The sequence below is a fragment of the Triturus cristatus genome, chromosome 4_1, assembly GCF_964204655.1.
Source record: "Triturus cristatus chromosome 4_1, aTriCri1.1, whole genome shotgun sequence".
NCBI classification, from domain to species: Eukaryota; Metazoa; Chordata; class Amphibia; order Caudata; family Salamandridae; genus Triturus; species Triturus cristatus.
Genome location: NC_140585.1, coordinates 740,262,630 through 740,283,049, shown reverse-complemented (window position 1 = coordinate 740,283,049; position 20,420 = coordinate 740,262,630).

The window sequence follows — 20,420 nt, the reverse complement described above, 5'->3', positions numbered from 1 at the left end:
ATCTACAAACGTGGATTCACAAGCTCAACATGACATGGCATGAGACTAGCTGTGGACCAGTGTAAGTGAACAGGCAGACGCATTACAGATGTGACAGACATCCACATGTGTGCAGAAGAAGGATGTTTATCATACAGACAGGTTGCGGAACACTAGAGGCACAGGTCACATGTCCCTGAAATAAGGACAGACCACATACCTTGTCATGAAGGGGTACATGTCACAACTGATCACACATACATTGATACTACGCAGATATGTCCTTGTCTCGCAAGTCCATGTTCGATGCATACATACACACGTTACGTCTGATTCCACATGTGTCCTGGTGTGCATAATAGTGTGCCATGCCCATCCACACACATGCACATGTTGGATGCAGCAACTGCAGATGCATTTGACGGAACACCAACAGCAAGCTTATGGGAACACATGACACACACATGACATACTCACACCGTGCAAAGCCGGTAGTCACATGTCAGGTGGCATTATCCATGTACCTGGTATCAGGGGACAGTTGCGGGTGTTGGCGACTGTGCCATGCCAGTGACGCAGTGCTCAACAAGTCTGTACTACATGCACACATGTCAAAGGTGTGAAGGGGATGTGTGGCACATAGTGCAGCTTGACACATGACATGTGTACACAGCTCATCACACATCTACTGGGTTCAAACATGAGGAGATTTGTGCCACATCACAGCCTGACACACCTAGGCCCGAGATATGTAGGACTGCACTGACAATGACTTGATGTCCAGCCTCGGCCAAGTATGACAGCTCAATTCCTTTTCTGTGTGCCGCCTGTCACCAGTGTAAGGTGTGAAACGCACTGTACACACGCTCTAAGAGCGTGTGTAGGGTCCGTACCACCATGGTTGTGCAGCCCTAGGCGTACGCCATGGTGATACGGTCCGTACACACGTGTGTAGGGTCCGTACCACCATGGTTGTGCAGCCCTAGGCGTACGCCATGGTGATACGGTCCGTACACACGTGTGTAGGGTCCGTACCACCATGGTTGTGCAGCCCTAGGCGTACGCCATGGTGATACGGTCCGTACACGTGTGTGTAGGGTCCGTACCACCATGGTTGTGCAACCCAAGGCGTACGCCATGGTGATACACCACCATGGTTGTGCAGCCCTAGGCATACGCCATGGTGATACGGTCCGTACACGCGTGTGTAAGATCCGTACCACCATGGTTGTGCAGCCCTAGGCGTACGCCATGGTGATACGGTCCGTACACGCGTGTGTAGGGTCCGTACCACCATGGTTGTGCAGCCCTAGGCATACGCCATGGTGATACGGTCCGTACACGCCTGTGTAAGGTCCGTACCACCATGGTTGTGCAGCCCTAGGCGTACGCCATGGTGATACGGTCCGTACACGCGTGTGTAGGGTCCGTACCACCATGGTTGTGCAGCCAAGGCGTACGCCATGGTGATACGGTCCGTACACGCGTGTGTAGGGTCCGTACCACGGACCGTACCACCATGGCGTACGCCTAGGGCTGCACAACCATGGTAGTACGGACCCTACACACGCGTGTACGGACCGTATCACCATGGCATACTCCTATGGCTGCACAACCTTTGTTGTACGGACCCTACACACGCGTGTACGGACCGTATCACCATGGCGTACGCCTAGGGCTGCACAACCATAGTGGTACGGACCCTACACACGCATGTACGGACCGTATCACTGGAGTAGTGGTGCCCTAGGGGAGTGGAACGCCCCGTACCTGTGTGTGTATAGTGAAATTACATAGGGGACACATGAGGGACAATTATAAGGGCCTAAATGCAAGCTGGTTGTCATGGAGACCCAGTTTCAAGTTAAAATTTTTCCACCAGGTGGCCAGCAGAAGTCGGTTGGAGACAATATACAAAGTTGCAAAGTGGTTGTTGACTTGACATCATGCTCATTTTTTATAACATGCAAAGGCACCCACTGGGGTAGGTTTAAAGGGATTGGAAGAAACGTAGGATGCAAATGAGATTGACCAATCACTCTGTACTCCTGTAAATGAAACAGGCCAGCAAGGCAAATATAAGGCAGCCAGGCCCCATTAGAGAGCACTTGCCTGCACAACCTTTCATTCCACACCTCTGCTGCTGCTCGTGATTCCTCTGGCACCATGTTCAGGTCTGTGAAGAGGGCCCAGCCATTCACCCAGGAGGAGAACCAGGCCCTGCTGGATGTGATCCTCCCACAGTACCCTTGCCTGTATGGGAGACCAGGGGAGCAGGTGAGTGCAGACTCCATTAGCTTAGACTGTGCCCCTTATTCGTGACTGTCACTTCTGGCATTGTGTCCAGGTGTGACAGACATGCAATGTTCTTCAGAGTGGGTCCCAGGGGGGGGAATGCCTCATGTCTCCCATGCAGAGCATGCTGTAGTGCATGTCTGCACTCCTCACTTGCATGGTGCTTACTGTGACACTCACTGCATGGTGCATGCCACATTCAGCTTGGCTAATCCTTTAGGGATTGTGGTTTCTACAGTCCGGATGTGATCCTGTGGTCCCCCCAGTGTGACAGGTGACTGTACCCACAGATGTGTGTGAGTTGAGTGTACCTGTGGTGAGAGTGTCCAAATGATGTGTTCGTCCCCTGGACAATGGTGTGTGTGTAAGTCCCCTGTCATGTGGGTGAGTGTCTATGTGGAGTGTTGCACCCCAGATGCATGAGGGATGCATATACCCTACCCATCTGATGTGAGCAGGGAGCAGTGCTGTGTGTCTGACGTGCTGAGCCTGCCCCACACCTGTGACACCCCCCGGTCTAGTGCCACATGTGCAGAGTGATGTTTGTACCCGCAGTTGCCAATGGCAGGTGATTGTCCTGTGCCTGTGTGTGTCTGTGTACCCTGCTGAGGTTGCGCCAGTGGCCAGGGGCATGTGACTGCTTTGAGGTTCTGTACATAATCGTGGTGTAGCTTGTGATGCACAGTGTGTGCCGGGATCAGTGAATGTGTTGCACCCCTCATTCCACCTGTGTACTTTCAATGCCACGTCGTGACTTTGGCCTTCCCCAGGGGATAATGTCCCTATGATGAAGGTGCAATGATTTTGCTGCATACTATGCCCGGTTCAAACAAGCCAAATTGTTCAAATGTGTGTCTCTGTGACATGTAGCAGGTGTATTGATGTTGTCTCACTTTGTCATCCTCACAGGTGGGCGTCCATGCCAAGGGGGAGATCTGGAGGGAAGCCGTCAGTGCCGTGAGGTCGGTGGAGGGTCGGAGGCGGCGCCTGCCCCAGGTGAGGAAACGCTGGCAGGATATCCGGTGCTGGACCAGGAGGATCGCCCGTGTCCTGCTGGGGGACTCACCTGAGAGCCACAAGAACCGTGGGCGCCGGCGCCTGACCCACCAGATGAAGCGTGTGCTGGCGGTGGTCTTCCCTGATTTGGATAGGCGCCTAGCGGAGAAGCAGCAGCAGGAAAGGGGTAGGTACATGTGTGTTTGTTGTGTGTCACCAGCTTTTTGACGTGCGCAGTTGCATGGATACACTGCCAGGGTCCATATGTGCAGTACATATCCTGTTCCCCATAGTAGACCGGTGCTGTTCTTCCTCCCTTCCCCTCCTTGACACGTGTTCCCTGGTCTGTGTGTAGTCACTCTTGCACAAGGTCATCTGGGCTGCCAGTTAATCCAAGTGCCCAATGCTTGCAGCATCATGTGTGGGGGTGGTGTGTAACATGTGTTGGGACCTTGCCTGTGCCCTGGCCAGTACAGTCAATGTGGGGTCCATGTTAGTTGGCACTGATGCTGAGTCCCGACATAGGAGTGTGTCTGAAAAGTGTACTGCCTTATAGCATGCATGACCAATGTTGTTGCCTCAGACATGAGGTGCATGAGTGGGAGATATGCATAGTGCAGGGACGTTTGCTTCTGTTGCAGTCATATCCATCCCGGACCATGGAGGGGTGTGGCCACTACAGTCCCCTGGGGCACCTTTTCCTAGGTATCATGTGTGTCATCCAACAATGTGGATATTCACTGTGTCTTCAGCATAGGTTGGGCTCTGTGGCATTGTACCCTGGCCTAATGTGTATATACGTAAAGTGTGCTACATGTGTCCACTCTACAGGGTGACCCAATTTGGCTTGTGCATACTCACAGTGGCCGGTGCCAGTGTGTTTTGGGACAACTATCTGATGATGGTTGTTTGTCAATTTTATGTGTGGACATGCGCACGAGGGTCAGTTCATGTACATTCAGGATTTATTGAAGGGCATTTTAGTAATCCCTGAGTAAGAGGTGTAAGTACTTCCTCTGTGTCACTCACATTGTCTCAGGTAGGGGGGGTATGTGCAGGAAAGGCCTACATGTCCAAACCGTATGTGTCCTTGCCAGGTCTGGCCTGTGTGTGATGATTGTCTGACCATACACTAAACATGCAGTGACCCAGTCATGTTGGGCAGGGTTAAATGTATTTGCTAAGCAGCATGTGCCAAAAGTTACAAGACATGGTTCCTGCTCATCCCTTTTTTGGCTACGGTGTGTGGTCCAGATGCTGTACTCGACTGTCCCCAGAGTCTAGCTCCTCAGTCTAATTAGATTTCAAGTTCTTTGCTGTTGTGTCATGCTCTCCATTGTTTCTCAGTGGCATGGTGGGTCAACCAACTGTGTGGTGCAGGGCCTACATATGTGCGTAGCATTGTAGATGTTACTCATGTTGCTTTTCATGCTATGCACTGTGACCTATGTAGTTTTGAATCATGTGTCATATGTATACAGGTGTCTGATTATTTCCTGTCTCTTCACCTTGCCCACAGCATCGTCTGGGGAAACCGAGGGAGACACTGGCACGGAAATTGAGGAGGGATCCAGCAGCGGTGCCACCAGTGCTGGCGTGTCTGGCTCAGCGAGTGGCACGGAGGCAGACGGGAGTACGGCGGAGGACCTGTCCAGTCCCACCACCGACTATGACGCTGACGGGTCCAAGGCTGGGCTCACTGAGAGGGCCGACGCTGCTACCAGAGCTGAGAGCAGCACTCCATCTGTCGCCGCCCCCTCAATTCCCATCACCCGCCTCCCACTTGCTCGGGTCCCTTCCCACCGTGATAGGCGCCAAGAGGTCTCCTTCGTGCCAGGCACCGCACCCCCTGCCCCTGTCTCCCCTGCTGCCGTCAATGCCGAGTCTGTGGACATTCTGCGGCAGTTGCAGGTTGGTCAGGCATCGATGCTTACTGTCCTCCATGGCCACACCACACTGCTAACACAGATGCAGTCATACATGGAGGCCATGTCAGCAGCGATGTCTGATCTACGGATGTTGCTGAAGTCCATAGACTCCACACTGACTGCAGCAGTGGATTTCCAGCAGTGCTCCGTCCCCCCCCTACCCCTGCACCATCCACACTTCCTACTCCCATGACTGTCCCACGCACACCCAGACGTCACCATGCACGCACCCCACCAGACACAGGCAGCACACCACCAGGGAAGGCTAAGCGCACTCCTCCAGTCATGCACACACAGGGGGAAGTAGGCACACTCACTGGGTCTGGGGGCAAACGGCAGCCACGCAGCCAGAGTGGGAGTACACATTCCCCAAGACCCACTTCCTCCAAGACCACTCCCCTTACCTCTCCTGGCCAACTGTCACCAAATGAGTCCTTGGTGCCTAGTGTGTCTCTCAGCCCCAGTGTGGCACCACCCCGCAAGCAGTGGAGGCAGGGCTCGGCCACGGGAGTAGAGTCCCCCCCCTGTCAACACCCTCCCCCGGGAGCGCTGCAACCCAACCCTCTGGCCCCCCCCCCTCCTTGGGGCCTGTGGTTCATTCGGGTGCAGGGGAGACGCTGGGAGACCTTGCCACCGTATGCAGCGCCATCCTCACCACCACCTTTGGCGCTGCCCCACCCCCTGTGGTGGAGTCGTCCGTCCCTGCACCCACAACACCTACCCTTGCCCCTCCTGTCCCTGCGGTGCCTGGTCCTTTCCCCCACATGATGCCCCCCCTTCTGTGGATGATGTGGTACAGTGAACTGTGCAGGCAAGCTAAGGGAGACACGTCCCTAAATGTCCCCCACCAGGACTTTGCATATGGCCTGGCCTATGGGCCCTCTAGTTTGTGGACAATCATTTTGACATTTTTGATTTCTGCTGAATAAAGCATTTTGATGTTCTTTTGCACACTAATGCTTTCCTGGCCTTGCTGTTGGGGGTGCTGCTCCATGATTTGGGGTGGTGATAATGTGTTAGGTGTCTGGGAAATGTTGTAGTGTGCTGCTCATGGGGTGGACCCTGGTATCTGTGTGCCATCACAAAGGGCTCTGCAAATATTCTTTGGTCATGTGTGCTCTTACTGTATGGTGATATTGTCCCCAGGTGTGTTCCTTCCTCTGTGGACCCTGCCATCTTCCCTGCAGGCTGTTTCCCAATTGTTGTGCTGAGCTGTGTCTACATATCCTGGGTGTGTGACGGATCCCTTCAACTGTGGCCATGCATGCTCAGCAATGTCTCCACCTGCATCATTTGTGGCATCCTTGGTGGTCACTGTACTAGTGTATGGAGTATATTGACATGACTTCATGTGGACCAGTTCCCTTTTACGCCCTATGCATGTGTGTACTCCCAGCCTCGCACACATGTGTTACGTGTTCTGCAGGGTCTTTGGTCACCTGACTGACAATTGTGGGCATTGTCTCTGTGGGAACTCCACCCTTTTCCTTCCATGGGAGGCACCAACTTGTTGGCTGCCCCAGCACCTGTACATTCCTATCAGTCCTGGAATGTGCGTGACAGTGTGTGTTCCCTTTGGGTCTCTTAGTTTAGTAGGGTGGCACATGAGTATACAGTCTTGTTGCATGCTCTCATTGTGTGTATTGTGCTGCCAGCACCAGGGGTGGGTATGCATGTGTCATATGTCTGGGCACTGCTGGGGGGACTCTGCACCCACCCCTCCTATGTCTGGGCACTGCTGGGAGTGATAGGCACCCACCCCTCATGTGTCTGGGCACTGCTGGGAGGACTCTGCACCCACCCCTCCTATGTCTGGGCACTGCTGGGAGGACTCTGCCCCCACCCCTCCTATTTCTGGGCACTGCTGGGAGTGATAGGCACCCACCCCTCATGTGTCTGGGCACTGCTGGGAGTGATAGGCACCCACCCCTCCTATGTCTGGGCACTGCTGAGGGGACGCTGCACCCACCTCTCCTATTACTGGGCACTGCTGGGAGTGATAGGCACCCACCCCTCATGTGTCTGGGCACTGCTGGGAGGACTCTGCACCCACCCCTCCTATGTCTGGGCACTGCTGGGAGGACTCTGCCCCACCCCTCCTATGTCTGGGCACTGCTGGGAGTGATAGGCACCCACCCCTCATGTGTCTGGGCACTGCTGGGAGTGATAGGCACCCACCCCTCCTATGTCTGGGCACTGCTGGGGGGACTCTGCACCCACCCCTCCTATGTCTGGGCACTGCTGGGAGGACTCTGCCCCCACCCCTCCTATTTCTGGGCACTGCTGGGAGTGATAGGCACCCACCCCTCATGTGTCTGGGCACTGCTGGGAGTGATAGGCACCCACCCCTCCTATGTCTGGGCACTGCTGAGGGGACGCTGCACCCACCCCTCCTATTACTGGGCACTGCTGGGAGTGATAGGCACCCACCCCTCATGTGTCTGGGCACTGCTGGGAGGACTCTGCACCCACCCCTCCTATGTCTGGGCACTGCTGGGAGGACTCTGCCCCACCCCTCCTATGTCTGGGCACTGCTGGGAGTGATAGGCACCCACCCCTCATGTGTCTGGGCACTGCTGGGAGTGATAGGCACCCACCCCTCCTATGTCTGGGCACTGCTGGGGGGACTCTGCACCCACCCCTCCTATGTCTGGGCACTGATGGGGGGACTCTGCACCCACCACTCCTATGTCTGGGCACTGCTGGGAGTGATAGGCACCCACCCCTCCTATGTCTGGGCACTGCTGGGAGTGATAGGCACCCACCCCTCATGTGTCTGGGCACTGCTGGGAGTGATAGGCACCCACCACTCATGTGTCTGGGCACTGCTGGGGGGACTCTGCACCCACCCCTCCTATGTCTGGGCACTACTGGGAGTGATAGGCACCCACCCCTCCTATGTCTGGGCACTGCTGGGAGTGATAGGCACCCACCCCTCATGTGTCTGGGCACTGCTGGGAGTGATAGGCACCCACCCCTCCTATGTCTGGGCACTGCTGGGGGGACTCTGCACCCACCCCTCCTATGTTTAGACACTGCTGGGAGTGATAGGCACCCACCCCTCATGTGTCTGGGCACTGCTGGGAGGACTCTGCACCCACCCCTCCTATGTCTGGGCACTGCTGGGAGGACTCTGCCCCACTCCTCCTATGTCTGGGCACTGCTGGGAGTGATAGGCACCCACCCCTCATGTGTCTGGGCACTGCTGGGAGTGATAGGCACCCACCCCTCCTATGTCTGGGCACTGCTGGGGGGACTCTGCACCCACCCCTCCTATGTCTGGGCACTGCTGGGAATGATAGGCACCCACCCCTCCTATGTCTGGGCACTGCTGGGAGTGATAGGCACCCACCCCTCATGTGTCTGGGCACTGCTGGGAGTGATAGGCACCCACCCCTCCTATGTCTGGGCACTGCTGGGGGGACTCTGCACCCACCCCTCCTATGTCTGGGCACTGCTGGGAGTGATAGGCACCCACCCCTCATGTGTCTGGGCACTGCTGGGAGGACTCTGCACCCACCCCTCCTATGTCTGGGCACTGCTGGGAGGACTCTGCCCCCACCCCTCCTATGTCTGGGCACTGCTGGGAGTGATAGGCACCCACCCCTCATGTGTCTGGGCACTGCTGGGAGTGATAGGCACCCACCCCTCCTATGTCTGGGCACTGCTGGGGGGGACTCTGCACCCACCCCTCCTATGTCTGGGCACTGCTGGGGGGACTCTGCACCCACCACTCCTATGTCTGGGCACTGCTGGGAGTGATAGGCACCCACCCCTCCTATGTCTGGGCACTGCTGGGAGTGATATGCACCCACCCCTCATGTGTCTGGGCACTGCTGGGAGTGATAGGCACCCACCACTCATGTGTCTGGGCACTGCTGGGGGGACTCTGCACCCACCCCTCCTATGTCTGGGCACTGCTGGGAGTGATAGGCACCCACCCCTCCTATGTCTGGGCACTGCTGGGAGTGATAGGCACCCACCCCTCATGTGTCTGGGCACTGCTGGGAGTGATAGGCACCCACCCCTCCTATGTCTGGGCACTGCTGGGGGGACTCTGCACCCACCCCTCCTATGTCTAGACACTGCTGGGAGTGATAGGCACCCACCCCTCATGTGTCTGGGCACTGCTGGGAGGACTCTGCACCCACCCCTCCTATGTCTGGGCACTGCTGGGAGGACTCTGCCCCCACTCCTCCTATGTCTGGGCACTGCTGGGAGTGATAGGCACCCACCCCTCATGTGTCTGGGCACTGCTGGGGGGACTCTGCACCCACCCCTCCTATGTCTGGGCACTGCTGGGAGTCATAGGCACCCACCCCTCATGTGTCTGGGCACTGCTGGGAGTGATAAGCACCCACCCCTCCTATGTCTGGGCACTGCTGGGGGGACTCTGCACCCACCCCTCCTATGTCTGGGCACTGCTGGGAGTGATAGGCACCCACCCCTCATGTGTCTGGGCACTGCTGGGAGTGATAGGCACCCACCCCTCCTATGTCTGGGCACTGCTGGGGGGACTCTGCACCCACCCCTCCTATGTCTGGGCACTGCTGGGAATGATAGGCACCCACCCCTCCTATGTCTGGGTACTGCTGGGAGTGATAGGCACCCACCCCTCATGTGTCTGGGCACTGCTGGGAGTGATAGGCACCCACCCCTCCTATGTCTGGGCACTGCTGGGGGGACTCTGCACCCACCCCTCCTATGTCTGGGCACTGCTGGGAGTGATAGGCACCCACCCCTCATGTGTCTGGGCACTGCTGGAAGGACTCTGCACCCACCCCTCCTATGTCTGGGCACTGCTGGGAGGACTCTGCCCCCACCCCTCCTATGTCTGGGCACTGCTGGGAGTGATAGGCACCCACGCCTCATGTGTCTGGGCACTGCTGGGAGTGATAGGCACCCACCCCTCCTATGTCTGGGCACTGCTGGGGGGACTCTGCACCCACCCCTCCTATGTCTGGGCACTGCTTGGAGTGATAGGCACCCACCCCTCATGTGCTGGGCACTGCTGGGAGTGATAGGCACCCACCCCTCCTATGTCTGGGCACTGCTGGGGGGGCTCTGCACCACCCCTCCTATGTCTGGGCACTGCTGGGAGTGATAGGCACCCACCCCTCCTATGTCTGGGCACTGCTGGGAGTGATAGGGACCCACCTCTCATGTGTCTGGGCACTGCTGGGAGTGATAGGCACCCACCCCTCCTATGTCTGGGCACTGCTGGGAGTGATAGGCACCCACCCCTCATGTGTCTGGGCACTGCTGGGGGGACTCTGCACCCACCCCTCCTATGTCTGGGCACTGCTGGGAGAGATAGGCACCCACCCCTCCTATGTCTGGGCACTGCTGGGAGTGATAGGCACCCACCCCTCATGTGTCTGGGCACTGCTGGGAGTGATAGGCACCCACCCTTCCTATGTCTGGGCACTGCTGGGAGTGATAGGCACCCACCCCTCATGTGTCTGGGCACTGCTGGGGGGACTCTGCACCCACCCCTCCTATGTCTGAGCACTGCTGGGAGTGATAGGCACCCACCCCTCCCATGTCTGGGCACTGCTGGGAGTGATAGGCACCCACACCTCATGTGTCTGGGCACTGCTGGGAGTGATAGGCACCCACCCCTCCTATGTCTGGGCACTGCTGGGGGGACTCTGCACCCACCCCTCCTATGTCTGTGCACAGCTGGGAGGACTCTGCCCCCAACCCTCCTATGTCTGGGCACTGCTGGGAGGACTCTGCACCCACCCCTCCTATGTCTGGGCACTGCTGGGAGGACTCTGCCCCCACCCCTCCTATGTCTGGGCACTGCTGGGAGTGATAGGCACCCACCCCTCCTATGTCTGGGCACTGCTGGGAGTGATAGGCACCCACCCCTCCTATGTCTGGGCACTGCTGGGAGGACTCTGCACCCACCCCTCCTATGTCTGGGCACTGCTGGGAGTGATAGGCACCCACCCCTCCTATGTCTGGGCACTGCTGGGGGGACTCTGCACCCACCCCTCATGTGTCTGGGCACTGCTGGGGGGACTCTGCACCCACCCCTCATGTGTCTGGGCACTGGCGTGGTACGACCCGTACCCACGTCCTATGGCCTGGGTACGGCCCGTACCCCCATTGCAGTGGTGATGTAGGGGTACGCCTGGTACGAGCCGTACCCACGTCCTTGAGGCATGGGTACGGGTCGTACCCCCATTGTTGGGGTGACGTAGGGGTACGCGTGGTACGGGCCGTACCCATGCTCTGGGGGCGTGGGTACGGGCCGTACCACAATTGTTGGGGTGCCGTAGGGGTACACACCGTACCCATGCCTTTAGGACGTGGGTACGGGTCGTACCGTGCCCACCCCTACAGCACCACTGCAATGGTGGTACGGCCCGTACCCATGCCTGTGGGACGTGGGTACGGGCCGTACCACCATTGTGGCGGTGACGTAGGGGTACGCGTGGTACGGCCCGTACCCATGCTCTAGGTGCGTGGGTACGGTCCATACACGCGTACCCCTACGTCACCACTGCAATGGTGGTACGGCCCGTACCCATGCTCTGGGGGGCGTGGGTACGGGCCGTACCACCATTGTTGGGGTGCCGTAGTGGTACGCGTGGTACGGGCCATACCCACGCTCTGGGGGCGTGGGTACGGGCCGTACCACCATAGAGGCAGTGACGTAGGGGTACGCGTGGTACGGGCCGTACCCACGCTCTGGGGGCGTGGGTACGGGCCGTACCACCATTGTTGGTGTGCCGTAGGGGTACGGCCCGTACCCATGCCTTTAGGACGTGGGTACGGGTCGTACCACGCCCACCCCTACGTCACCCCAAGAATGGCGGTATGGCCCGTACCCATGCCTTTGGGACGTGGGTACGGGCCGTACCGTCATTGTTGGGGTGACGTAGGGGTGGGCGTGGTACGACCCTTACCCACGCTCTTAAGGCGTAGGTCCGGTGCGTCCCACAATTGTTGTGTTGCCGGTTCGCGTCCATGTTGACTTCCGTTGTGGCGGACACAGGCCTTGGTGGAGACGCCCCCACCCCCGAAGTGACCAGGCCCTGGGGGTCAGGTATGTACAGGGCATGTTTGATTTTGGACTTGGATGGGGGTTATGTTTCATGCCCCTGCCCCCCCCCTTTGACCCTGGGTGTTGTTCTGACCTTCTGCGGCATCTGCGTCGGTTCCTGTACACCAGGTGGACTGCAATGAGGGCCGGGATGACACGTAGGTTGGGGTCCATGGCTGTCCGTCGCGTACAGGTGCTCCTTGTGCGCATCGTCCTGATTTCCCGGCAGTTTTTGGCTCCCGTAAAATATTGTCCTTGCAGAGTGACGTCGGTACGAATCGTACTTGCTGGTTCGTGAAACGCTGCCTGACTCCGTCCGGACGTCACGTCCGCGATGTCACGGATCAGAATTGTGGGTATTTTTTGTTGGGTCTGTGTGTCTTACGATTCGTACGCAAATGGTGTTTGCGTACGAATCGTACTTGCATGTTTGTAAGGTATTTCTACCGGGTACGGATCGGACGGAGAAAACGCTCCGTCCGACGGTTCGTACCCGGTTTATCCAGGATCGGAATCGACTCCATAATAGTGCCATCTCCTATGCTCGGTTCAAGCACATTAAGGATCCAAACTATGAACAGTACCTTGCTAAGTCAATAATACCACAAGATTTACCTGAATGAAATGTGTTAAATACTGAGCAATAGCCATATTAAAAACAATAAAAAATGGAGGGGTGTCCACACTCCCTAATACTGTGAAACATCCTCAATATACGTAATTATAGAAATATACCTCAAGAACTTTTCAAAATGGAAGAGTTCTCAACATCCCCTCACCTACTCAGTATTACCTATTCACCAACGACTAGGTAGGTTTCTTGTCTGTAATGCAAGAAGAGTGTGATCACCTTCCTCTCTACCACTCCAGAGTCCAGTGTCATGTTTGCTCCCCCAGTACAGTACAAAGCGCACCACTGTTATGTCACAAGTCAGGGATTACACAGCAATCTAGAAGCACTGCTCTTTGCCACAGTGCATATGGCGACTCACACAGGCCACATAGAAGCATCCTCTATTGCCGGGGAACACCACATTAGGAGGTTTTCCTATATTGCTTTGAAAATACAGCAACGAAAGAATGGCTTAAAGGTAAAAAAAATTCTGCCATTTGCTTACTCGCTGGTTGCAGTTTTCACAATTTATTTTAAAATAATTACATTTGTATCAACTTTCACAAATTCATCTGCAACCTTTTTCGTGAAAATTGTGAAGTTTTCAATTATTTAAAACTTTTTTAAAGAACAAATCCTTGGAGGAAGCTATAGGCATTTTTGTACATCTTGCACTTCCTCCAGATGCTGGCCGTTTGGTGGTTCTGCCAAGGTAAACTGGTTACAGTCCTCTGTTTGCTTTCAAGATGCTGCTTGCTGCGCTGTCATTGTTGAGCAATGATGACATATGTGAACCCTGCTCCTCCCCACCACTGGGTACCATCAATATATTCCTTTGCTTCTACAGGAATGGGTGCTTGGTGCAGTTTTGGCATCTTGCAGGCATGTGCAGAGGTGTGCGTAGCCCTGCTTTGAGGGTCCAAGGAAAGGGATTGGGTGGGATGTTGCCATTGAGTGATGAAAAAGGGCCTCCTTTGAGCTTAAGGATTCCAGCAGATATTTACAATTCAGTGTGTTCAACATGTGCGGCAGAGTGGTCCTTGGCCTCATGTCCTTCTGTGTTCGGGGGCAGGCAGCTCAGGTACCTCTCTCCTCTTTGTGTTGACATACGTCATCATCTGATGAATACAATGGCTCCTCTCCCTGGAGCTGCCTATCACTGAAACACTTTTAGCAATGCGCTCTAACACCCTATTACAGAGTGTCGAATGTGCTGTATAATGAACCAAATATTCACAATTTTAAACCCTGAACACGTCACACATGCTCCCACTATCGCAATTCGCTCTCACCCTGGTTCATAGGGCTAAGAGCACATTTAAGGTTACACTGTATGCTAATGCAGAGTGTACGATGCTAACGTGGGAACTTTGCAGTTTACTTTGTTTGGAGTATGCCAATCTATAAAATACCAATAAAAAAAATATCTGAAATATTTTTTAAATAAATATTAGCGTTCCATGACTTTATGGTGGTATCCTAATGTAGGCGGATGAACAAGGCATTGTATTTTTTTTTGCAACCAACAGCAGTAGCAGATCCTATGTAAGCAGCAAGTGGTAGAATTTTCAATCTAGTCTGTCAACTAAATAGCAGACAGCGTGCACTATGTGGCGGGCAGCCGGATAAAGAGACACTTCCTTATTTTAATGTAGCCTAACAATGCCAATACTGCACCGTTCCCCTGTTGCCGCTCTCATTTCTCGTTGCTTTAAGGGTCAGGGCAGTGCTGCTGTCTGATCTGCAGAATCATGCCTGCTCTGTCATGAGGAGCTTCAGGGTCTATGTCTTGACTTGTCAGTAACCAGTGTAATATACTACAGGAAGAGCAGAGCCGCCCAGAGTTAGAGCTGTTGGTATTGTAAATGACAATGTCTTTTATCTTTGTGTTTTGCTTTGGAGTGGAGTAGATGTATGTGGTTTGAAATTGAATTATGTGGTTTAAATTGGAGATGTTAGTTGTGGAGTTGTATGGGGTGGAATTCGGGGGCGTAACACAGGCCCCCGTATCCCCCGCGGTGCGGGGGGGGCCCACACTCCAGGGGGTCCCCTAAGCGCAGCACTCGGGCTGCAGAGCTCCTGATTGAGCCCAGAGGGGGCCCCTCCATGTGCCTTGCAGGGAGGCCCCCTCGAGTTTTGTTACACCAGTGGTGGAATTGTGTGGTGCGTAGTGTATTTGTGTAATATAATTATGTGATATGGTGAATAGATAGGAGTGTGGAGCTATATAGAATAGATAGAAAGGAAGATAGAGAGGGATAGAAAGGGGAGAGCAGGCCATGAGATGTTTGATGGAACTGCGAGTTAGAGATGTGTTGTTGTGGAATTGTTCATTATGGAATTGTGTGGTGTGGGATTGTGTGGAGTGGAGTTGTGTAGTGGAAATATGTGGTACGGTGTGCTTTGGAATTATGTGGATAGTAATTAAATGGCATTCATTGTAGTGGAATCATGTAGAGTGTGATTTTTGTGTCATTGGGTTAATTATGTGGAAGTGTCTTTTGTAGTGGTATGTTGTGGAGTAGAATTGTGTTGTGCTTTTAAATATTGTGGCATGATGTGGGAATTTGTGGTGTACATTGGAGGTATGTGGTGTGTTGTCGAATTGTGTTGTGCAGTTGAAATATGTAGTTTGCTGTGGAATTATGCGGTGTGGATTTGAAATGTGTGGAGCTTAAATGTGTGGCGTTGATTGAAATTATGTGTCAAGGTATGGAGTGTATTGATGTGGATTTCTGGTATGTGGTATAGAGTGCATTTAAATGGGGTGTTTTTATGTTGTATTGAGTTGAATGTAAATATGTGAAGTTTAATTATGTTGCACTGAGTGTTATGTGAAGTGTAATTATGTTGTGGGGTGCTGTGCTGGTGCTGATGTCGTGGTTAGTGATGCCGCGGTTGTGGTGTTATAAAAGAAATATAGGGAGGAGTTGCATTGCGAATCTATTCTTATTGCTTGATTTGGTTAGGTGTGTGTTTTTAATGTAGATGTACGGGAAAAGGGGCAAATGTGAACAACACAGCCTGCAGCGCATAATGTGGTTTTTAAGCATAATAAATAAACCTGCATTTTACAAAATTGCTAATCAGCAGTATTGAGAGTTGAAGTTAGGCAAGCCACGGGTGGATGAGCTCTATAACAGCCAGGCAACGGGCCATTTATACCACCTATAAAAGAATCTGAATTTTCACCAGCTAAATGGGATTCCATTATCAGCTTCAGCGGGATAAAGGGCTGTGTCAGCCAAAACGGATTTCTAAATTAAGGCAAGTGTGCAGCAGTTAAAATGTGGTAAACACCAGGGTTTTTTGGTGCGGTTGCTGGAGACAATTTTTATTTATTACATGTCTTCGTTCTTGCCGCACATAACCCATTTTGCTGTACATCTGCTTTGCACCATTTGATTATTCGAGTCCCCTCCTATTTCCTTAAATAGAGGTCCAGCCATATAAAGAATGCTCCAATTAAATTTAAAATTACAACATACTGATAATAAATTCGTAAAATATTAACCTAAAAAATATCCCTGTAAAATAGGATAAAAGAGATGTATTTGCTACATGTTATTAATTAAATGATATATTTTAAGGCATAAAATCAAATTTGACGAATAAACTGGCAACGGATATAAGAACAGAATCACCGCAGCATTGACATTTATTAGAAAGTACTTGTCAGCTAATTGTTTTTTGGGCATAATACATTGCGGACCCTTTAAATAAGGAACTATTTGCTCGAATTCAGTGGGTAAACTTAAAAAAAAAGACCTATACCCAAGTCTGGCAAGACTCAATATTTAGCCTTGAGAAAAGCATCGCCTGAAAGACATGAGGTGGCATGCATATATGGTTCCCAGCATAGAATGTTATGGGTGGTTTGCAGTATAATGGCAACAAAAGGCCACAACAGTCCAATCCAACCCCTTACTGCTACTGCCTTGCATGGCTAGCTGACTGGGTGCCTCGCCTCATTTGAAATTTGAGCCCAGGGGGAAGGTTGTATCCTGCAAGTCTGCGGCGGCACAGGGTGGGAGCAGGACGTGGGGGGCGGGGGTTCAGCTGTGCAACCCGACAGCCTTCTTAAACCGCCCTCAGACACAAAATAAACTAGCATGGTACAGAGAAGTCTGGAAGTATTGTGGTGTTGCGGTCTAGTCTGCAGCGCGCACTACGTGCGACGTCAGCGGACTTCCGGCGGCGGCCATTTTAGAATCGGCACTAGCGCGCCGATTCAAACGCGAGAGGAGCTCCGAACCGGCGCTCCTGCTGAGAAGTGGAATTTGGCAATAAATCCCTGTTTCTCATCAAACACGTGTAGTGTCATCTGTGGGGCGCAATAACTTGGGGAAAGGGCACAACATTACAATGGCGACGAGGAGGTGAAACGGCCCAGCGCTGCCTCCAGAAATATGCCACGAGGTGCACGCTGACTGCAACCAAAGTCACCACCACCACAGCAGGAGCGCGGCAGTGTTACGGAGTGCAGCGGAGGGGGCGCATCAGGACGGAAAGGGTCCCAGCCCAGCCTGGTCCAGTACAGCAGCGGTGGAGCCCAAGACAGCCCAGCAGTGCAGGGATAGCGCCACTGGGGTGCACGTGGTCAGGCGAATCCATACATCCTGGCGGGGGTCGCAGACGGATACGCAGGAAGCGGACGGTCCGGCCAGGACGACGACCCAGGCGAAGGGGGTTCCAGCGGTACCAGCGCGTCGAGTGGGTCGAGTCCAGGTACGCGGCGGAAGGGAGCCGGAGGCAAGATGAGTGCCGTATCGCCCTCTTTGCCGAACCCAGTACCCTTCCTAACCAAGGTGGGAGTCCCGGAGATGCCGTGGGAGGACTGGAAGCAGTATTTCATGAACTACCTGTTTGCCCTAGAGGAGGAGGGCGACGCAGTATTTCCGAGCTCGCGCAGGAAGAGGATACTCCTACACCACCTGGGCCCGGCGGGTCAGAGAGTATACGACGACCTGGTGAAGGAAGTGCGGCCCGTAGGGGACGATGATGTGTTTCAACACGCGATTGACGATCTGGATGCCCATTACCGCCCGGCGGTGTGCACAGCCATCGACAGGTACAATTTCTACCACAGAGCGCAGCACAAAGGGGAAACGGTCGACGAGTATGTGGCGGCGTTGCAGAAGCTGGCCCTGACGTGCAAATTTGGGACTTTCCAGGAAGAGTTGATCAGGGACCAAATAATTATGCATACAGTGAACACGTCCATCCAGGAAAAGCTGTGGGCTAACGGAGACGCACCCCTTAAGACGGTGCTGGCCATGGTGAAGAAAGCGGAAATGTCCAAGAGGTGTGCAGAGGCGGCTAAGAAAGACCGTCTTCCAGAACAAGCGGTGTGCAGGATAGAGGAACGGAAGAGCCGCGAGGGACAGGTGGCGGCAGAGCAACACAACACGCGGACATACAGGAAGTCCACGACCCGGGGCACAGAAACAGCAAGTACAGGGACAAGGGAGCACCAACACGTGCTACAGATGCGGCAGTAACAGACATGCCGCCAACGACAAAGGGTGCCCGGCGTTCCGAGCCAAGTGTACGTACTGCGGCCTGATGGGCCATTACGAGAGGGTATGCCGAAGGAAATCACCAAGGCAGCAAGTGAAGTATGTGGCACAGGAGACAGGCAAGGATGATGAGGCCGAAAGCCAGGAGGAAGACGAAGAGATCCTGATGATAGAGGATCAGATATTGGGGATAGACGGTGCGGTCGACAAGCAACCAAGATGCGACATGAATATTGGGGGAGTAGGAGTCACAATGGTCGCAGACTCAGGTTCTCCCTACACGATCATAAGAAGGAAGATATGGGAGGAAGACTTTGCACCGGTCACAACTCACCAACTGCGTCCCACGGACATCCATCCTGTGACATTCACAGGGGAACCCATACCGATGGTAGGGTATTGCCCCCTAACCTTCGAGTTCAAGGGTAGAACGTGCGAAGGGAAATTATACGTGGCAGAAAGAGGACCGTCAGTGTTAGGATGGAGGGACCAAGGAAAGCTAGGGATAAAGTTGAACCCTGGAGGACGCGTACAAGTGCTCATGATGGAAGAGGACCCTGGAGTGGGAGCACGGCAGTGGAAGGAGGAGTTCCCTGAAGTCTTCAGGGACAATATAGGGAAGTTAACCAAATTCACGCACAAAATAAACCTGAAGGAGGGAGCCCGACCAGTGTCCCACAAAGTGCGAAACATTCCGTTCCGCACCAGGGAGGCGGTACAAGAGGAACTGCAGAAGTTAGAGGACAACGGGATTATCGAAGCCATCGACAATGCGGAATGGCTGGCCCCCTTGGTTGTGGCGCAGAAGCCGAACGGGAAGGTGAGGTTATGTGTGGACCTCAGGGAACTCAACAAGAACATTGTGGTGGACAAGTTCCCCCTTCCCCGCATCAACGAGATGCTAGCCAAGACCAAGGGCGCCAAGTGGTTCTCCACAGTAGACTTGACGTCCGCATATCACCAGATTGCACTCCACAAATCGTGCAACCATCTCACATCGTTCATAACACCGTTTGGGTGCTACAAATTCTTACGGATGCCGTTCGGGCTTGCCTCCGCTGCAGCAGTTTTTCAAAAATTAATGTACCGGCTGTTCAACAAGATGGAGGGAATCCAATTCTTCCAGGACGACATCTTGGTGATGGGAACCTCCAGGGAAGATCATGACCGGAAACTAGCAGACGTACTGGCAGTACTCAAGCAGAATGGGCTTACAGCCCAGTGGGACAAGTGCAAGTTTGGAATGGAAACTGTCACGTACCTGGGGCATGAAATCAGCCAGGAAGGCATAAAACCCAAATCATCCAACGTGGCAGCCATCAGGGATGCGCCCACACCCACAAGCAAGGAGGAGGTCCGGACGTTCTTAGGGATGGCTGAATTCTACAGCAAGTTCGTATCCCACTTTGCCTCAAAGACACATCACCTGAGGTTGATCCTGAAGGACAAAACGGCGTTTGTATGGAAGGAGGAGCAACAGCTGGAATTCGAGAGGATGAAAAAAGAAATATGCGATGAAGTACCCATTCAAGGGTTCGACCCAACGGCACCCACGGTACTGACCACGGACACGAGCGATCGAGGCCTTGGGGCGGTACTCACTCAAAGGTCCGCACAAGGAATGACAGCCACAATCAGCTTTGCGTCCCGCACGCTGGCGGACAATGAACGCAAATTCAGCGTAATTGAAAAAGAAATGCTGGCTGTGGTGTGGGCGGTGGAAAGGTTCCGACAGTTCTTGTGGGGAGGAAGATTCCTCTTACGAACAGACCACAAACCACTGGTGTTGGAAAGGCGTTCGCCGGAGGGGGGTTCGATACACGTCTTGCCCACCCCTTTGACCCACCTCTCCCAAGTAGGCCGAACCAGGCGCGCACACCCTGAGCTTACACTACGAACAGAGTGACACCACACGTATTCTTTGCAGGACGATAGGTTCTTTTATCGATGGTTTCAAGGGATCTTTATGATCCAAGGTGCAAGCAGTACAGCAGCGGCACAAGGTACTACAAATCGGTGGTAGGGGAATGGGGGTA